This window comes from Theropithecus gelada, chromosome 2, assembly GCF_003255815.1.
Source record: "Theropithecus gelada isolate Dixy chromosome 2, Tgel_1.0, whole genome shotgun sequence".
NCBI lineage: Eukaryota > Metazoa > Chordata > Mammalia > Primates > Cercopithecidae > Theropithecus > Theropithecus gelada.
The window spans coordinates 139,910,791-139,931,323 of NC_037669.1; the positions used below are offsets into that span (position 1 = coordinate 139,910,791).

Here is a 20,533-nt window from a genome sequence, read left to right on the forward strand (position 1 = left end):
AAAAAAATAAAATGTAACCAAAACTCAATGTTATTAAATTTGACAGGAAAGGTGGAGAAATGGCTTCAATGCCTATTTTGCCTGCTTCACTGTCCAATATGAGGCTATTTACATTTAAATTAATTAAAAATTTAAAAGCATTAGCTCCTTAATAGTACTTGCTACATTTCAAGTTCTTAATAGCCATATGTAGCTAGTGGGTATTTTATTAGACAGCTGAGAAATAAAAATGTTCCATTATTACAGATATTCTATTGGACAGCCCTGCACTAAAGAAATACCGTAAATTGAAGAAAATTGCTTTGTCATCTATAAGCATGTCCCTGTGTCTCTTGTCATGGAAAGGAAACTGTTACTCTGTGAAAAGAAAATCTAGTGCATTCATTTTCTTTCTGACATTTCATTCAATTGTCATGTCCTTCCATCTGCCTTCTACTTCTAATAGTTCACACTTCCTGTTCAATCTACATGTTAAACACAGAGACATCAACCATTACCATCCATATCCCTCTTTCCGGCTAAATAAAGCAATTCTTCTACTACCACAAACATTGGATGTAAATTGTCATTCTGTCACTAGAAAAGATTAGATTATACGCATTTCCAAAAGCAGCTTTTTCTGCCTTTGATGGGCTTCCAGTAAATATCCTTGCCCCCAAATACCTTCCAAGGATCTGGTCACAGTGCCTGACATTCCAGCATGTTCCTGAAAATTTTTAGTTTTTCCCAAATTCATTACTAAAATGCTGCTGTGTATGAATCTGGCTGCTGAGTATTAATCTGGTTCCCTATATAACTATTTGTAATTTAACAAGTCAGTGCTCTCAGGCTTACAGAACCTGGAGGAAAAAGGTTTTGACAACTAGGGAGGACAGAGCACATCAGGGTAGCTTTCATGAAAATGCCAGGTTGCTTCTGAAAATGGAGACTCTTTTGCAATGAAAGGTGAGACCAGGAAACATGAGAATACTATTTGCTCTAAGACACAGCACCATGAGATTGAGCAAACCTGGCTTTCATCCTGTATCTATAATGTTCTCTTTCGTGTCTCTGGACACACAATTAGCCGTCTGTATTTGTGTGTTTCATATCCATAGATTCAACCAACTGTGAGTGAAAAATATATAGGTAAAAAATTCCACAAAGTATCAAACAGCAAAACTTAAAATTGACATGCACTGAACTACGTTGAACCCACAAGAATGAAGTGATGTACAGGTACTGTATTAGGTATTATAAGTAATCAAAGGTTGTTTGAAATACATGGGAATATGTGCATAGATGAAAACCTGTGCATAGGTTATATCCATATACTACACCATTTTATGTAAGGTAATTCAGTTTGTATGGATTTTGATATTCCTGGGGGTCCTGGAACCAGTCCCCCCACGGATACTGAGAGACGACTTTACTACTTAATATCTCTAAACTTCTGGTTTTTGTCCTTAAAAATTGGTATAAAAGTAACTTCTTATCAGGATAATAAAGGATATATACAGAAGGCCTAGCTTTGTACTGATCGCACATTGGGAAATGATGAAAGAAAGCATTATAGGGATTTCCTTCAACCTCTTTGTCACTTTTAATAAATTTTTGGTTTCAAAATCAAAACGATGAACATATTCAGTGTTCTTTTCTCTCTGCTCCAGGACTTGAGAGTTGGGGATCAACTCCAGATAATTTGGAAGAAAATACAGACGATAGTTTCCATGGTGAAATGAGACCTTCAAGAATTGGTGTAGCTGGAGCAGAGGACCATTACCTGGAAGTGTTGGAAAGGAGATTAGAAAGTTAGGGTAGAGATGTAGAGATATAGAGATAGTATGTAGGGGTTGGCAGGAGTGTTTTTTCTTTTTCTTTTTTTTTTTCTTTTCTTTTCTCTGTGTGTGTGTGTGTGTGTGTGTGTGTGTGTAATCTAGCAGATTCCCTCAAGGACTAGAACCAGAAAGAATGAGTTATGAGTTATTCTTCATTTTCGTTTTCAGTTTCTGGCATCTGTCTAGTTTTAAGCTGACCCTGACATTTTAATTACAAACAAAAAATAAGTGCATACTGGGTACTTACTTTGTGTCTATAACTCAGGCATATCTTTCCCCTTAGGACTTTTTGTTTGTTTGTTTAGTTGAAAGGGGCAGAAAGATTTTAAGCAAAACAGCTATAAGAAAACAAGACAAGAACTGTGATATGGGATGGTGTAAAATGCAATGGGAGCACAGAGATGTCTGGTCAGAAAGTAAACTTTCCTTGTAGCAACTATTATAATATCCAGTATGAAGTGGATGTCTTTCCATGCAACCATGCCTCTCAAAACAATGGTTAATTTATTTAATTGAGTGGAATACTTTCCCGATATCCTCTGTATCATGTCTTTTAATATAAATCACCTAAAATCAACTGTCGCAGAAAATCAATCATATTCCACCTAATCAGAAGTTATCCAGTAACTTTAATAGTTTGGAGACAATATGAAGAATACCAGTAAAATATCTCTGATTGCTACATGGCTGCCACAAAGTGATTTTTTTTTTTTGTTTGTTTGTTTGTTTGTTTGTTTTTGAGACGGAGTCTCGCTCTGTCGCCCAGGCTGGAGTGCAGTGGCCGGATCTCAGCTCACTGCAAGCTCCACCTCCTGGGTTTACGCCATTCTCCTGCCTCAGCCTCCCGAGTAGCTGGGACTAGAGGCGCCCGCCACCTCGCCCGGCTAAGTTTTTGTATTTTTTAGTAGAGACGGGGTTTCACCGTGTCAGCCAGGATGGTCTCGATCTCCTGACCTCGTGATCCGCCCGTCTCGGCCTCCCAAAGTGCTGGGATTACAGGCTTGAGCCACCGCGCCCGGCCTTTTTTTTTTTTTTAAAATTTGAGATAGAGCCTCACTTTGTTGCCCAGGCTAGAGTGCAATGGCGTGATCTCAGCTCACTGCAACTTCTGCCTTCTGGGTTCTAACAATTCTTTTGCCTCAGCCCCCTGAGTAGCTGGGACCACAGGTGTGTGCCACCACACCCGGCTAATTTTTTTGTATTTTTAGTACAGATAGGGTTTCGCCATGCTGGTCAGGCAGGTCTCCAACTCCTGACCTCAAGTGATCCACCAGCCTTGGCCTCCCGAAGTGTTGGGATTACAGGTGTGAGCCACTATGCCTGGCTGCCACAAAGTGGTCTTTAAAGTCATCACTTATTTTTAATTTTACTTTATATGCAATTGTAAGAACCTTTCTTGTATGTTTATTGTTTCAGTGTTCTGTGAAGGCTGACTAATGGTTACGGATGAGAAATCTGAAGAAATTAGGTGCTTTGGAAACAAAAATGACTATTAGTACCCAGAAAGGAATCTGAATTTTGAAAAAGAGTATTAAGAAAATTTTGTAATGATACTGTTGTTCCAACAGCAAGGCAGTGTGGAATGCATTTTAGAAGATTTTCAAAGTGACTGAAATGGAAAAACAAGTCATCTAAAGCAATAAACATTCATTATTTTGGAATTTTTACTTATATGGAATATCACTTTGCTTGGTGATGATTGATAAATAAAGTATGATAGAACCTTTAGACATAGCTATTTATGTCTTCAAAATACTTGCCTTTGATTTTTAGAGCCTTGCAACAAAGCTATTATAAACTTTTCTCTCTAAACTCTGGTTTCAGTATCAGACGAAAGCATACTCTTTAGAAAAGATTTTAGGAAAAAATAAATCCTGTCTTATATTAAGTCATGTAACAGAAAATAGAAATGTAAAACAAAGGGTCTGGACTTACTTAAACCAAGTTATTAATACTTTTATACATTTAAATAATGGCATGTGATTTACATCCAATGAGTCTCATGCTGGAAAGACTGACCTAAGCCAAGCGCTAAAGAACTAAAACTCTAAAGAAAACAAACAAACAAACAGCAACAACAAAAAAACTCTTTCAAATTAGCATTTTCAACCAAATACAACTCTAAGTCAACATTCAGAATAATTACAAGAAGTTCCATTTCTTATGTAACAGTTAATTTTCAGAGAATTAAAATTTGATTGAAGCCAACAAAATTATATGTGTTAAATGTAGGAGTAATAATAGCTATAGTATCTCTAAGATTGTAAAATTAAAATCAAGCTCTAATTTAAACTAGAATGCTAATGAATACCTCATTCTTACTCCACTGTGGTTCAACCCCTTTCGCACTATTTCAACAGCCTGCTAATAATGAGGTCTCCTTGCCTCTGATCTTTATTTCATCTAGTTCATCCTGTTCCTTTTATAAAATTAGCCTTTCCAGAGCAGTGTTATTCTATATCATTCCCACACTAAGAAACCTTCAAATTTTTAACTGAGTTAAGGGCAAACCTGTCAGTTTGTACTTCAGATTCTCTACCATAGTGGTTTTTCAAGTGAATTATCTGGAAACCTAATAATCTGTAGTTATTAGAAGCTTTACAAAGTTTTGTTACAAGTACAGTGGATGCTGAGACTGTAATTGCTGTTTATTAACCCGGGATTCAAATGTCTAGATGTCATTAAGACAGAACATTGTAAGAGTAACTGTGTAAACTTGAATCTATAAAGTAACTGTATTCTAATTATAACTTTGAAATTTTTTACATTAGAGTTCTACATAACATTTTATTTGGAAAGGTGGTTGATCCATTAAGAGTTTGAAAAGAGTTGGTCAACAACATGCCAACAGTTTTATCACCAAAATTGCCACAGATTCTTGTATCCTGTATCTACTATCTTCTTGTTGTTGTTGTTGTTGTTGTTGTTTTAGGGACAGTCTTGTGGTATGGCTGAGGCTGGAGTGCCGTGGTGCGATCATAGCTCACTAAACCCTGGAACTTCTGCACTCCAGGGACTCCTGGGAATTCTGAGCAATGCTCTCACCTCAGCCTCCTGAGCGACTAGGACTACAGGTGAGTGCCACCACACTTGCCTAATTTTAAAATATTTTTGTAGAGATAAGATCTTGCTATGTTGCCTAGTTTAGTCTTGAACACCTGGCCTCAAGCAGTCCTCCTGCCTTGGCCTCCCAAAGTGTTGAGATATCAGGTTTGAGACACCCTGCCTGGACTTGCATCTACTATCATGCTGGTTCCTCCACCCAAAATTTCCTTCTCCTCATTTCGTTCCCCATGTCTCTATGTTAAATCTTTTCAGGGCTATCATAGCCTTTGCTGATCCACCTACCCAACTTTCTCTTAACTTTGTTTCGTATATACAGCACCCATTGAATTGTTCTTTCCTGTGTTTTCTCCATATTCCATCCTAGGTTAATTTTGCCTGGGGACCAAAATTATGTCTTTTTTTTTTTTTTTTTTTTGACGGAGTTTCGCTCTTGTGGCCCAGGCTGGAGTGCAGTGGCACGATCTCTGCTCACCACAACCTCCACCTCCCAGGCTCAAATGACTCTCCTGCCTCATCCTCCCGAGTAGCTGGGATTACTACTGGGTATGTGCCACCATGCCTGGCTAATTTTGTGTTTTTAGTAGAGATGGGGTTTCTCCATGTTGGTCAAGCTGGTCTCAAGCTCCCGACCTCAGGTGATCCGCCCGCCTCGGCCTCCCAAAGTGCTAGGAATACAGGCGTGAGCCACCGCACCTGGCCAAAATTATGTCTTACTTTGCACTTATTTAACTATCAGAATTTTAAAGAAAGGAATTGAGCATGAAGATTTCTGAAAGTGAAAATCAGCATCACCACTACATACGTTCTATAAATTCTGTGCTTTAAGAGCCCTACTTTTATCCAATGATAAAAGATGTTACTAATTAGCAAAGTATGGAAAGTATGATAATTTCATAGAATATATGTAAAATTATCAATATTTTACAATGACTTGACAATATGGGAAATATGATTAGTAATAACAAAGATAATGAAAACGACAACTTATTGAGTGCTTGTGATATGCTGTATCTCCCCCTATAATTTCTTACCTCATGCTAACGGTTCTCCAAAATGGATAGCATCTCACTTTTACAGAAGGAAAAATTGATACTCCAGAGGTGAAATCATTTGCTCAAGTTTACGAGAGCAAAAATAGGAGAGTCAGGATTCAATCTTGGCCCTGTGCGGCAGAAGAGCTTTTGTTCTTTCCAGTTCATCACACTGTCACTCAAAATGAAAACAACAGTAGTATGTGTATGAATTCCTCACGGAAGAAGGTTTGAATGTTACTATTCAATAGATCTGCCTCGAGACTTCTTCGTGTCTGTTACAAAATTCTTGCTTGAGGGTATCTCAAAACAAAACACCCACTTGGGCAGAAAGCTGCCTTCCCCAGTTACTGAGCAATTTCACTCTTCCTGCCTAAGAAGGGTTTCTACCAGGATAGGGGAAAAGAAAAAGGAAAGAATCGAAAAACAAATGTTATGTACTTCGAGATAGGAACTGAAAAATTGCGTTACTACTGATAGAAGAATATAGTCAAATAAGAATAAAGAGAAAAAATACACAGAAAATGTTAATTAAATACGGATTTGTGAACAATTCTGGTATTGCTATTTGGGTGGTGATGAAAGCTTAATAATCAAACCAACAGAGACAGACTTCCTATAATAGCAGAATAGAGGAGAGATATTGATCAAAATGCTCTTCAAGTCTATGAGAGTTTCAGATTTCCAACTCAGATGCTGGCTTGCTTCTCAACTTGAATCAACGCCAACGATGCCAGTTTCCTTGCGAGAACTACTGCCTCTTCACTAATACAACCAGCTAGCCTCAGTTCTATCTGCCAGTCCTGTTTTTGCCTTCTCCTCCTGGTTGGCAGTCTCCCTGCTTTTAGGCCCACTTAAAGCCCTTTGCCTCTGGCTAAAAGACAGTTGCCTCATCCTACAGTATTTAGCAATTCAAAACATCCTTAGGCCACTGAGCTAAATTTTCCCTTTAGTAGTTTCTAAATTTAATGTCTTTCCTAACTCTCACTGCCCCCATTCCTTCCTTAATTGTGATCCTGTAGAGTTTGATTTCTTACATTATAAGTAGTAAATAACAGAAGTTGCAACATACTTCAGGCACTTTGAAAGTAGCTCATGTGAATATCACCTTGAGATAACGCTGAGAATACTAGTTTGAAGAGCCCTAATAATAGAGATGCCCAGTGGAGTAGTCTCTGGGGAGGGGAGAGTAGTGATACAATTGTTAATCAGCCCCAGTGTTGAGAGTTCAGTTCCAGTTACCCAGAAGCCAGTTGCCCTAAACTTTTTACACAGCCAAATAGCAGTTTGGTCTTTTCTCCTTTCCTCTGTCCCTCAGTGTCTCCCTCCCCACTTTTCATCCTTCATACTGATTTTCCTGACCCATTGCCTCTCTGATCTTACACTTATTGATCTGAAGAAGGACTTTTCATTTCATGAGAACATTTTCCCTAAGACAAAGTAAGAAGAGCTGTTTAAGACTATAATACTGTTTAGATAATATTTTTCATGTAGGAATAAGACATTTTGCACATAAGAAAGGATTGTAATCACTAACCACTTAACAAAATTTCACTTATATTTGAAAATGAAAAACAATTTATATCTATTAAATCTAGCCATCAAAATGTAAAAATTATGACTAAAACATCTATTTTTCAAACATTAGGTGTTAGACACTTGGCTAAGCATTTTATATGCACTTTTTCCTATAATCTCCAAAATCAGTACCTATCAGGGAATAGGTACTATTATTATTATCTCTATTTAACACATGAGGGAACTGTTGAAATTTATAGAAACCAAATAACTTATCCAAGGTTGCAGAATTGTACTCAGAATTCTCGGGAATTAGAGCCTACTAACACAGTTAACAACAGTGTCAACAACAAGAGCTCTTAATCATTTATACTGCTACAGACTTTATGTTATAAAATTAAAGCTACATCTTGATAGTCATTTGGTCAATATAAGCTCTCCTAAAGCTATTACAGAATAAACTGAATGATAGAAAAAAAAATTGATTGGTCAAATTTTACAGAGAACTAATTTGGGTCAATTATAGAGTTAGTTTCAACAGTAAACTCTATTTGTATTGTATTTCTTAATATTATGATAAAAATGATTTTTTTTCTCCTTGTAGGGATGTTCTCATGTAGCCCAATAAAAAAGAGAAAATTACGTAGTAAGATGGTCTAAAACACCATATACAGATTTTCTTGTTAATTTAACATCTTTCTCTAGAACTATTCTTAGAGCTTGAAAAACAAGAATTTCCTTCTGAGAAGAAATAATCTCTGAAACTTTGACAAATCCCTATCTAATGAGAACATCTCCTTAAGAACACACATAATACTTTTACATTAAACAGTATGCTGACCTTTAGACTCCATGTTTAAGTTACAGTGTTACAGTGGATTTATTTATTTAACATGTTTTTATTGAGTATCTCTTGTGGGCAAAAAGTTTTATGAAATAAAAACGCCCTGTATGATCTTAGTGTCAGATCTTATTTGTCCTCGCTAGACTCACTGTGTTAACAGACCTGGGTGTCAAGAGTAATCTCTGCTCCTGAGGGAATTTGATTAAGAGTGAGTGAGTATATCAGGACCACTTCCTCCACTTCCAGAATGAGGGCAGAGAATTACCTGTGCAGCCTCAGACCAAACTAAACAATGACTTCAACCCATGACACCACAACACACCGACTTCAACTTTCTTCACTGTCAGACAACTCCCACTGTTGTTCTTTACACACTAGACTGAATCACTCATATATTTATACTAATTGAATCTAGGTTAGCAACACCTCTTAGGACACTGTCATTTGGGGCATTGAATATTTTAGGGGATCCCATCTACTTTGGATCAGCTCCTACACCTAAAATCCCAACTGGCCCTACCAGTTGGAGATCCCAGAATATTTTGAGCTAAATCCATTTAATTAAAAAACTTATTTGTCAGAACTAGACTGAAACTTAAAGATCAGTTGCTGTGTTATTTTAATCAGATCAACTTCTTCAAATAGAATTTAATGGGGAAGCTCAAATTTTAAAATCCCAATAAATAGAAATGAAGGTGCAGTTGAAACAAGAGTACAGCAATGAAATGAGAAGACCCAGGATTCCTCCCACATACTTCCCATCCACTATCCTCATACCTTTTCAAGGTTTTAGAGCACAGCCTTAACATTCCTGGTATTCCTGGTTTATACCAACTGATTCTGAATCTTAGGTACCCATCCACATTTACCTAACTACTTAGTCTGGGATCCCAAACTCAAACTCAGTATATTAAAGTTCTCTAGAGAAACAGAACAATGTGAATATATATGTGGGTGTATGTTTTCTGCAAACATACAGAGAGAGAGAGAGAGAGAGAGAGAGTGTGTGAGATTTTAAGGAATTGATTGTGGAGACTGGGAAGTCTGAAATCTAAGGCAGATCAGCAGGCTGAAAATCCAGGAAAGAACTGATGCTGCAGTTTGAGTCTGAAGGTAGTTTGGAGGCAGAATTCTCTCTTCCTTTGGGAATCTCAGTCTTTTGCTATTAAGGCCTTCAACTGACTAGATGATACCTACCCATATTAAGAACAATTTTTATCTGCTTTCAAAGTCTACTAATTTAAATGTTAATCACATCTAAACAGTACCCTCAAAATGACATCGAGGCTAATGTTGGGCCAAATATTAGGGTACTGTGGCCTAGTCAAGTTGACATATAAAATTAACCATTCCACCGTGGGTCCTTAATCTAAAATCTTTTGCTTTTTCTATTATGAATAAGGGTTTATGATACTATAGAAGAGAAAGACATTATAATATAGGCTGTTAACTGTTTACCTAATATTAATTCCTCTCTTTTCCCTTCCTAACAAAATATAAAATTTTTGTATGAAGATCAAGGAGCCTACCTAATATATGAAACTTTCTAGTCTTCCCTACCATTATAGTTGGCCAGAGAAATGTAAGTGAAGTCACTGGATACAGTTCTGGGAAAGTCTTTTAAAGGGTCTAGCAGATTCAGCTGCCCTGACCAGGTGTAGGGCCTCTTGACTTTTTCCCTGTCCTTCTTTCTCTTGCCTTGAATTTGGACTGATGACTGAAGATAGTGTAGATATCATATAATCACAAGTATCTAAAGCACCTGAGGGAGCCAAGTCCTAACATTTTTTGAGCTGATGAACCAGCGGCAGTTACTATTACCAGATTCCTTATTACATTAGAAAAGAAAAATGTCTTTATTGTTTTTCTAAGCCTGTGTTAATGTATGCAAACTAAATCCTACATTGATACAGACAAGGACACAGATCACTACAATGAACATCTTGAAAACTGAACAGTGATTAAAATTTTGAGACTGTACCTAAGGAAATGAGTAAAAAGGAACAAGTTGATATAAACTAGACGTAATAAGTACATCAAACACTAGCAAAGACTATGAAACGGGTACACTGGAGGACTGAACAGCTGCCATTGAATTCAGCAGAAAGGTAAATGGACCTAAATGGCTATAGGAAAAAAGGATGTGGACACTTAAAAGAACTAAACTTCCAAGCTGCAATGTTAGGAGAATCACTGGAATCGATTATAGTGAAAGTTGTGTACCTTCTTTCTCTGAACCTTTCTGAAAAGTGAAAAGACAGGAGAAGGACAAGGACAAGTTAGCTGTCCTCATTTGCAGTCTTCACTCCATATGCTTCCTCCTGACAGACCCTTTGAAAAACTTGTCTTGACTGGTTTGTCAGTGTAAGCACGTTCTCATCCCAAGGTTTTTTGCACAAAGACTTTAATGGGTTAAGCCAATTTGTAGTTGTAACTACAAATACCCACTTTGCAGCAAGAGCTGAATCACAAATCACTTTTAAACATTATTTTCTAATCATAGAAAACAGACTGGGGAGACACAGAGAGGGAAAAAACAGATATGTAATCTGTTTGGAGTGACTTAAATTAACTCTTCCTTTTAGCCAGAGGGCTATCTCTGAGCTTTCCACAGCCACAAACCATTTCCTAAAGATATTCTTCTTATGAGTAGCCAGTTTTATGAATAGAATGGGGAGTTGCACAGTAGTAATAGAGGTATAAGTGGGAGGATTTGTGAATCTAATTCTCTAGACTCCATTGAGATGGGGTGATGACCTTTGGCACAAGACAGTCATTTGCTAGGAATGAACATAGACTACCTTTATGGGAAAGAGAATAGAGTATGACAAATTTTAGCCAAGTTCAATGTCAGAGATGGGTGAACAAAGATGCATCTAGCACTAAGTGGTTAGGACAGCAGGAGAATGAAACTAGAGGGCCAGAAACAGGTGGTTAGCAAATACAAGGCTGGAATTGTGGCTGAAATTCCAGACCAAAGGCAATATAGCCTATCTTCCTCCTTCCTGCCCTTCTTTCCTTCCTTTCTTTTCTTTATTTTTTTCTGAAGACAGGCACAAACAAGACCTGTCTGAACTCTTGTAACTAACTGATGGTAGCTGAAAACAACCAAGGGTATCAGAAGTACAGTGTTCATTATCCTAGGCAAAGTTCTTCCTGTCAATTCTCTCAAAATCCAGCTTACTGCTTGTATTAGTCCATTTTCACACTGCTATAAAAAACTACGTGAGACTGGATAATTTATAAAGAAAAAAAGTTTAACTGGCTCACAGGTCCGCATGTCTCTGGAGGCCTTAAGAAACTTACAATCATGACAAAAGGTAAAGGCGAAGCAAAGCAGGTCTTACATGGCAGCATGAGAGAGAGAAAGAGAGAAGTTCCACATTTTTAAACCATCAGATCTTGTGAGAACTCATTCACTACCACGAGAATAGCATGGGGGAGACCATCTCCATGAGCCAATCACCTCCCACCAGGTCCTTCCCTCCACACGTGGGGATTACTATTGGAGATGAGATTTGGGTGGGGTCACAGGGCCAGACCATATCACTGCTGCAGAAAATGATTTTCATTCACAGTCACCTTTGATACATCTTTTGGGAAGAATAGAAATATAAGGTATTTTCTTTTTCTTTTTCTTTTTTTCTTTCTTTCTTTTCTTTTCTTTTTTTTTTTTTTTTTGAGACCTAGTCTTGCTCTGTCACCAAGCTGGAGTGGAGTGGCATGATCTCGGCTCATTGCAACCTCCGCCTCTCAAGTTCAAGAGATTCTCATGCCTCAACCTCCTGAGTAGCTGGGATTACAAGCAAGTGCCACCACACCCAGCTAATTTTTGTGTTTTCAGTAGAGATGGGGTTTCACCATGTTGGCCAGGATGGTCTCCATCTCCTGACCTCATGATCTGCCTGCCTCGACCTCCTAAAGTGTTGGGATTACAGGCGTGAGCCACCGTGCCCGGATGAAATATAAGGTATTTTCTCAAGCATATTTATTGCCCTCTATCTGTCACCAGGAATGTTTACTTTATGCAAAAATATGGCATTAGTGTGATTTTGACAGGGCATGGTACTTATTTTAAATATTTGTTGACACAATAGTAAGAATCAAGTATTTTTATAAGCTATCTACAAAGCTATCCAATTTTTTAGTAGAAGTAGTATTTTACTAAGTAAATTTATACTTCTAGCACTCGATAAATTAACAAATATATGTTTTAAATTTTCTAGGAAGAGCCTATTTACTGTTTACCAGTAAACAGTATCAAAAGGGACTTTGTTGGAGGGACACAACTATCAATATTTCCTCTTTTTTTCTTCTATCCTTTACTCCCCTTTCCCACGTCCTGTATTTTTTGTGGCCTAAATTTCCTTTTGGCCAAATTATTGATCAGTTAATTGGAATCTAACATTTTTTGACTATCTAATGTACAAACATGGACTTATTTAATGTTCACAATTAGCACCCCAAAATTAAAAAAAAAAAGAAAAACAGTTCAGTCACTTGTTCAAAGTAGCTTAACTAGTAAGAATGGTAGAGAATTTTTATTTTCACTGAAATAATCAGTCTTAAGAAAGTAAAAACCTATTGAATGACCATAATTCTGTACACAATCTCAAGTTGTTTTCAAAGGATTTGGGTAGGGGAAAGATAGACAAGAGCTAAAATGAGGGCTGTTTTAGGCACAAACTGATTTGAATAAACTTATTCTGCCAATTTAACAGCGAATACAACATACTTGTGACATTTGCCTGGCATGTTTTAGAAACAGCAAAGAAAAAAATAGTGTGTTTGAGTAGATGTAGAATATTGAGTATTCAGGGTGCTATGTAAGGACTAGAGAGGCAGTTTGAGGTTGTATGTTAAAGGACTTTTTAGACCAAGTAGAAGAGGCTAAAATATGTCCTGTTTATATCAGAGAGCCAATGGAAACTTTTCAGATGTGGAGTGTCATGATCTGATTTGCCAAAAATAGAACTGATTATAGATAATCTAAAACTAATTTTTCATTAGTCAATGTTTTGTTGAAGGGAAAAATTCATCCTCTTACCCATAGAGTCCTTAAACTGTAGACATCTGTGTCTACTATGCCCAGATCACTCTCTATATCTTTGGTACCAAATCCTATCCAGTTTACTCTACATCATCTCTTGCAATTTTGTTTTCCATTCTTTCCCTTATCCATGTCCAGATTCACACATCTTCTATTTGCTCATGCCTGGACTTTTGAAGCCCGTCATGTGTTAGGGGGCCAGACACCAGCATCTCTCCTTTTACCAATATATTCCTCATAGTGTTGGAATTATGGAATCTCTGCAAAGAATAAAGCAACATGCCAAATACTTCCTCTAGTTTCACCTGCTAAGAACCATGCAATACCTACTATTTGGTGTAATTAATTTTTTATTGTTGTGCTTGTGCAAACAACCTTTTAGTACTAGAGAACTCCTGAAGCACAAAGTACTCTGTAATAAATGATAATCACCAAATGTTAGGGTAGAAGCTATCTAAGTGAGCATCTCCCCTGAGCCCCTGGGCTCTGAAAAGTTATCAGACACGTAGCCAGGCTGACCCTTGTCTTCATGCAGGGCACAAAGGCCAAAGCAGCCTGATAGCAAGCGCCGTTATGGCACTTACTATGTCCAAGACAGAAGTTGTAAAATGGTGGCCAATGGGCTGAATTGGCTTAAAACTATATATTTTTAAATGGCATCATTTAAATAAATATTTACAATGTGAAAGAATTCACATACAAATTAACATTTATGCCTTCTGTTGAAAATACAGAAGATCTGTCAAAGCAAGATCAGCAATCAGATGGACCTATGTAGAGGAAGGGCACATTCTTGAAAAGGTGCCACCTTTTACTGTTTCCACATCACCATTTGACATCTATTCCTTAACAACTCTGGGCCTGGGGGAAGGGGAGGGAGAGAAGATGGGGAGAACTGAGAGTGCCTGGGATTGAATTTCCTGTCATCCCAATGGGAAGATGTCTCAGAGTTAGAATTAAACTTTTAAAATCGTGATAGTAAAAGAAAATGAAATTTCTTGAACACTTGAGTGTATAGATTTATATCAGCTAGGTGTAATGTTAATAATTTTATTGGTTGAGATTTAAAACAACTCCTCAGTTTCTTCCTATTTCTTATTTTCTCATCCTTTTAAGAATAAAGAGCATCAGATGTATCCATAGATACAGTGAAGAATGAGCAGAGAAATAGATAAGGAAATGGGTGGTCTTCAATATAGAAGTTCCAAGCAGCAAATTAAGTTGGGGAATGTTTTGGGGAGAAAACCAAGGAAAGAAAAAAAATCAGTTTATAGGCCAATGAGATTAACAGACTATTCCTGTTGTGACAAGAAGTTAATAAGAACTGAGAGCAAGAGCTTTTGCCTTTTCAGATATTTGAAGACAACCAGAAAACATCACAGCCCAGGGCTGGAGAGCATATAAAAGATAAATTTAGAGAAGTCCTCAAACCGATAAAATAACAACTTACTTCCCCAAATATGCTAAGGGTGTTTGTCTATGGTTAGTCAAACCATTAAAATGGGGAAGGAGGAGGGGTCAGAATTTTCTCTTCTAAGTTCAGAAGAGCCACATTTTGCCGTTCTGACTCTAAAGCAACTACAGTACTCTACAGAGCACAGAACTGTATGTAAATTCATCTATTGTAAATCTAATCTGCAAACATGTATTAGGTCAGTATTTGGAGACAGAGAAGCCAACTGGTTCTTATCACTACATTGTATAGCTTCTATTAACATGGATCTCAGGGACTCATTTGGGTGATATTTGCATTGCCTAGGCTATGGACAAACCACGAAGTAGCCTGAAAAGGACTTACTGTAGGGAAGAAACAGTGTGGAGTGGAAAATAGGGTGTGGGTAGACTTGTTGAAGTGTGTGTGAGTGAGAATAGTGGAGAAAAGGAGAAAGAAGGCATTGGTAGATTCATTTAAGACAAAAATGTCCATTTTGGTTTCTTAAAAGCGACTTCTTTTTCCAGTTTAAAACTGTTTTGGGACCAGGATAAATTATTCTTACTGGGAACAAAGTTCTCTGAAGGAAAAAAAAAATGCTAAACATGTATCTTGGCAAAGGATTTCATATTTGAATTTAAATTTAAAGATAAATTTGTTTTTAAGAAAGCATGAAAAAGCAATTTCAGAAAAAAATCAGAAAAGTTTAGTTTTCTTTTTATTAAACAAGAAACACAGAGAAATAAATTGATTTAGTTTCTTGTTATGTTCCCTCGGATATGACATAAATTGAAAATCGTAATTAGAAAAGAAATGAAAAATAATTCAATAAAGCTTTCACAGTTATACCTGAAAAAGCCATAAATACAGTATGTAATGACATAATGCAGTAGTCAAGATAGAGAGTCATTGTTTAAGGTGAACTGAAGTGTGCATTATTACATCAGCAAAAAGATCCCATAGCTGACACTAATCTTTAGGGTTCTGCCAAAGTGGCATTTCATCCAAACTTTCTGTATTAACCTCACAATTCCACATACATACCTGTAATTCAAAACTTATGAATTTTTCAAAACATGTGTAATCTGAATACACAGATATGCATACTTCAAAGGGTTAAGCTACCCAAGCCATAGCCAATGAATCACTTTTAAAAAGAGCAATAACTCATTGTAAGAATCACGTAATTTCTTACTGCAGATGTGCTTTAACTTTCACACACTCATGTTTGCTTTAAAGAATTCACAATTTATGAAATAAATGACACAGTTTTAAAAAATCTTTTGAGTCCAACAAGTGGAAAAAGAAGTGAATTATTTCAAAGATATTCTTACTATACTTGAAAATATCATTTCAAAAATCCTAGTTCTTACTAGGGAGTAAAAAAATGGACTATTGCATTTCAACTTAAAGCTACATTTTAAAATGTTCCATATCTTTGTATGCAATATATTTTCTAAATGTAAGTAATTAGCTGCCTGTTCTTGAAATAATTTTTGGTTAAACAAAAGTTTCAGCTCCTATAAGGCATAGTTAATAGCATGATAATTACAACATTTTTATAATAACTTACAATCTTCTTAGACGTTTCACAACTCCTTCGGTTAGGGCTGGCAAATATGATTTCTGTTACTATTCTATTTTAGCTTTTCAGTAAGGGCCAGCAAGCGAAATTATATTCCTCTCCTTTTATGGCTTTCTGTGAGGCCCTGACTTGTAGAGAAGGCATTTGTGAGGTTGCTAACATTAAAGATAATGTTAAACAGCTTATATTTTAACTAGAGATACTTTGTAGTTTGGGTATATGCACATTTTGATTATTTGCCACAGATGTAGTTGAAAATAGTAAATATTTTCTTCTCATTCACTTATTTTTACTCCTGAAATCAGGTGGCCTCTTAAAAATCTTCAGAAAAGTTAGCTCGTTTGAAAAGGAGACCAGGAAATATTGGTTGATATAAAAATGAAAGTTCAAGCAGTCGACACTTTTTGTTTTAAATAATTTAGAAGCTAAAAAATAAAATAAATGTACTTTGCCAAAATGCAAGGTATTTTAGGCTCTTATGAAGAAATAAAAGAATACTGACATGGAACTCAGCAAACTGGTTAAAAAAAGTGGGAAGGGAAGGTTTTTTGTTAGAGAACATGTTAGCTTGCTATTAAGAAAGATTACTATTCCAAGAAGTCTGGCTAATGCCAGAGACTCTTTATCAGCAAAATAAGAGAAGCACGCTGAGCCTCAAACATATTTCTACACATTTCTTGAAAACGTCTGAGCAATCTTTAAAACAGGAGTGAAGAGCAGAAAGCCATACCAGTCAGTCGTAGCGGTGTCTGAAGTATCCTCTGGTGATCTCTATTACCACGTTGACCACACCTCCAGCCCCAGCTGTGTACACGTAACAAAGATTATCAGTAAATAACGTATTCATCTACTGGATTCCAGTGAAAGCCCCGATTACTTTTCTCCTATGTTTGGACTAAATGTGTGGCTTTCTTTACATATAACCAAGGAATATGAAATGTATTTAGGCAAAAGATCAAAAAGTACACAGAGGCCTGGTTAGTAAGAAGGAACATTATAATTTGCCTTCATATGATAACGCTGTAACTGCTTAAGTACTCCTCAAAAATAACTTTTCATGGTGTGTTTTTACTGATCTACTAAGAACTCTTACAGTATTAAATATTTTAAACTATCAAAATTCTGGAGAATGCATCCTTTCCTATGTAACCCTCTATTTGATAAAAGAATTTTTCCTTTCATTGTGCCTTACACAAATGGTTTATCTTATCAAAACTAATAGTGCTCTAAAAACAGGATTTTTTTAACTAAGCAAGATCTTTTTTAGATGCATGTTTTGTGCCTACACATGTTCTACATAATCAGTAGTTATAATCATAATACTTTATGCAATCATTTAATTTCCAAAGTTTTAGTTGACATATAGCAATATACCTGAAAAATGTTAATAAAACTTTTTTAGCATATTCTCTTTCATCCTCAAAAACAAGGTACCTTGTATAATGTTATTATGCTTTGATTTAGAAACCATATTAATTAACCTTTTAGAACACAGAAATGTAGGATTTTAGGGCTGAAATGGACATAAGAATTGTTTAGTTCAACTGTCTTTAATGATTTTGCAGGAGAGGGTCACTAGATGAAAAACTTGCTTGGATTCACATAGCAGCTACGAATAAAGAATTGATAGAGGAATTTGAATATGAAAAAATAGTTAAAATTTAAAATTTGAAATATTCTTTCAATGACTATATAAACCTCTATCCATCTATCATATGTATTTTGTGTAATGTTAGGAAATGGTATTTCCTTTCTTGGAAAATATTTTTAGTACCATAGGAATATAAAGACACAAAAGTCTTTTCTATTTCTGTTTACTCAACAAATATTTATAGAACATTATTTCCTTCCTAACAATAACAAAATGGTATATCAATGAACATTTTCATACAAACAATATACAATATAAACTTGTAAAACTATTCATGAGTCACTTAGTGAATGATGGTGAATTTTTGATATTTTAATTAATTCTTCTGTGGCCAAAGCTACAGCTGTACAAATTCTGTAATTATGAGATTGAATATGCATTGTTATTGTGTCTTTTCTCATTAGTTCTATTTTTCAAGCAATGGCAATTTAAATAGATATTTGCATTGCAATGCTTTTTCCAGGAGAGATTATAAACAAATAAAGCAGGGATAGGTATATGATGAAATATTGTGCAAGCATTAAAAACTATTATTAAATTATTTTCTAATGACAAAAGAAAAAGAATATGATATTTTTCAAATGAAATAACCCATTTAGAATCCAGTTATGATCACACACACATACACACACATACACACACTCACACACACACACACACACACACAGTGAAAGGAAGCTGGTGAATGGAAACCTCCAAAAAAAAAAAAAATTGAGAATACTAAAAATGTAGAGGTTTTTCTGAGTTGCAGAATTTTGGAGGACTTTAAAAAAATTGTGCATTTTTAGTATTTTCTCCAATGAGCATATTTATTTTATACACAGGAAAGACTAAAACTAATTCCAAAGAAATATAAGTAAAAATATGAAAGAATGAAATATGATGATGCAGGTGCAATTTCAGGCTACTTAAACATTGCATTCAGTAGCATCTTTTCTTTAGAGAATGTTAGGATCTGGTCTAGTATGTCTTTTATAAGACAGTATGAGACAAAGGCATTTTTGCTCAGTAAAAGATTAGAAACATTAGAAGCATTGCAAAGCGGAAGAGACCAATGGAACAGGAAACAAAAGTAAAAGAGTTCAGATAAGGGACTGCTGAGAAAAACAAAAGTAAGTTGCTAACAAGTAATAAGAGCATTTTCTGAGTGTTTTGGCTTATTGTATTAACCTAGACAAAGGTAGAAGGAAATATTTCTATAACGTCTGTAATATGGCAGGAATTATGCTTGAACATTTTATTTATATCATTTAAATTTAAGTTGGGTCATATAGGTCTGTTTATTCTCATATTACTTAGATATAATTTACCTCACCCTGGTATGTTACTGGGAAAAGCAGAATGACAAGAAGTAATGAAACCATGATTTAAATTTAGCTTAGTTGGCAGCTAAAACTTAGGCTCTTTGCATTTTACTCTCCTTTCTCCAGAGTATTTTGATAAAATAATTAAAAGTACTGTTTGTCTTCCAGGATGATAATGGTTCTGTTATTTGACTATCTGAAAAGAATTTGTTACTTTTTTTTCAGATTGAAAAGTAGACTTAGGGAGGGGTTTCATGTAGAGACAGTCTTCTCATGTTCTCAATTTTGCGGCTGAGCAAAAGCCAGTGATATAACAAAAAACAAATGCTCATTGGAGAAAGGCCTCTGTTCAGCTCCCAGATCTCACATTTACTAGATATGTGGCATCAGGCAAGCTTCTAAATGTTTCTGAGTTTTAGATTCCTTATCTGTGAAATGTACTGACAATACCATCTTATAGAATAATTGTGAGGATAATTGAGAAAAACATTCAAAGGATGCCTAGAAGAAATTACAGCATATCATAGACCTCCAATAAATGTTGGCTTTCTTTCCCTTAAGTGCCAGCCCTTGGATACTTTTTACAACAAGCTATTACTACTTGTTGACCAGGACTTTTATCAGTTTCTCCTGAGCTTCCTGCAGCAAGTGGCAGCCTACCTCTTCAATTCCTAGGTGTCTGTAATTATTTCTGAAAAGTCCCTCTTTTTGAGATTTTTTTATTGTGGCTTTCTCATTAAATTTTCTAATTTTCCTCATGAGCCTCAGTTTTCCACTATGAAAATATAGAGACCAAATTCAATAAATCATAATCAAGTTTGTACTTGGAGTATATAAAAATTTAGAGGAGGACCCCAAAAACTCTGGAAATTCAAGAAGCAGACAGGATGAATCAGGCTCATATCCTTTAATTTTGTTTAAAACTGCATTTATTATAATTGTTGTTGGTATTATTTTATTTTCAACTTGAATACTTTAGGCAGAGCATACTTCTCTCGTCAAAGCTTCACTACATTCTACTGTGACAGCTTCTCATATTTACATTCTTTACCTGCTTTTGATTTAGTTTAAACTCCTCTTTGAATGGTCTCATCAGGAATACCAGCATCACTTAGAGAAACACCAGCATCACTTAGAGACATATTAGAAATTCTAAGACCTAACCCCATACCTAGTGAATCAGAAACTTTGTACATAGGGCCCAACAGTTTATGTTTTATCATCCAGGAATACTA

The 20,533-nt window shown here is 35.9% G+C and overlaps 1 long non-coding RNA gene across 1 annotated transcript in view; it reads left to right on the plus strand.

Moving 5' to 3' along the window:
• The first annotated feature begins 14,874 nt into the window (after positions 1-14,874).
• Positions 14,875-20,533, plus strand: part of LOC112617958 — a 44,490-nt gene continuing 38,831 nt past the window's right edge. The window contains exon 1 of the long non-coding RNA XR_003117995.1: positions 14,875-14,931. This is a non-coding gene — a long non-coding RNA (uncharacterized LOC112617958). The remainder of the gene's footprint in view (positions 14,932-20,533) is intronic.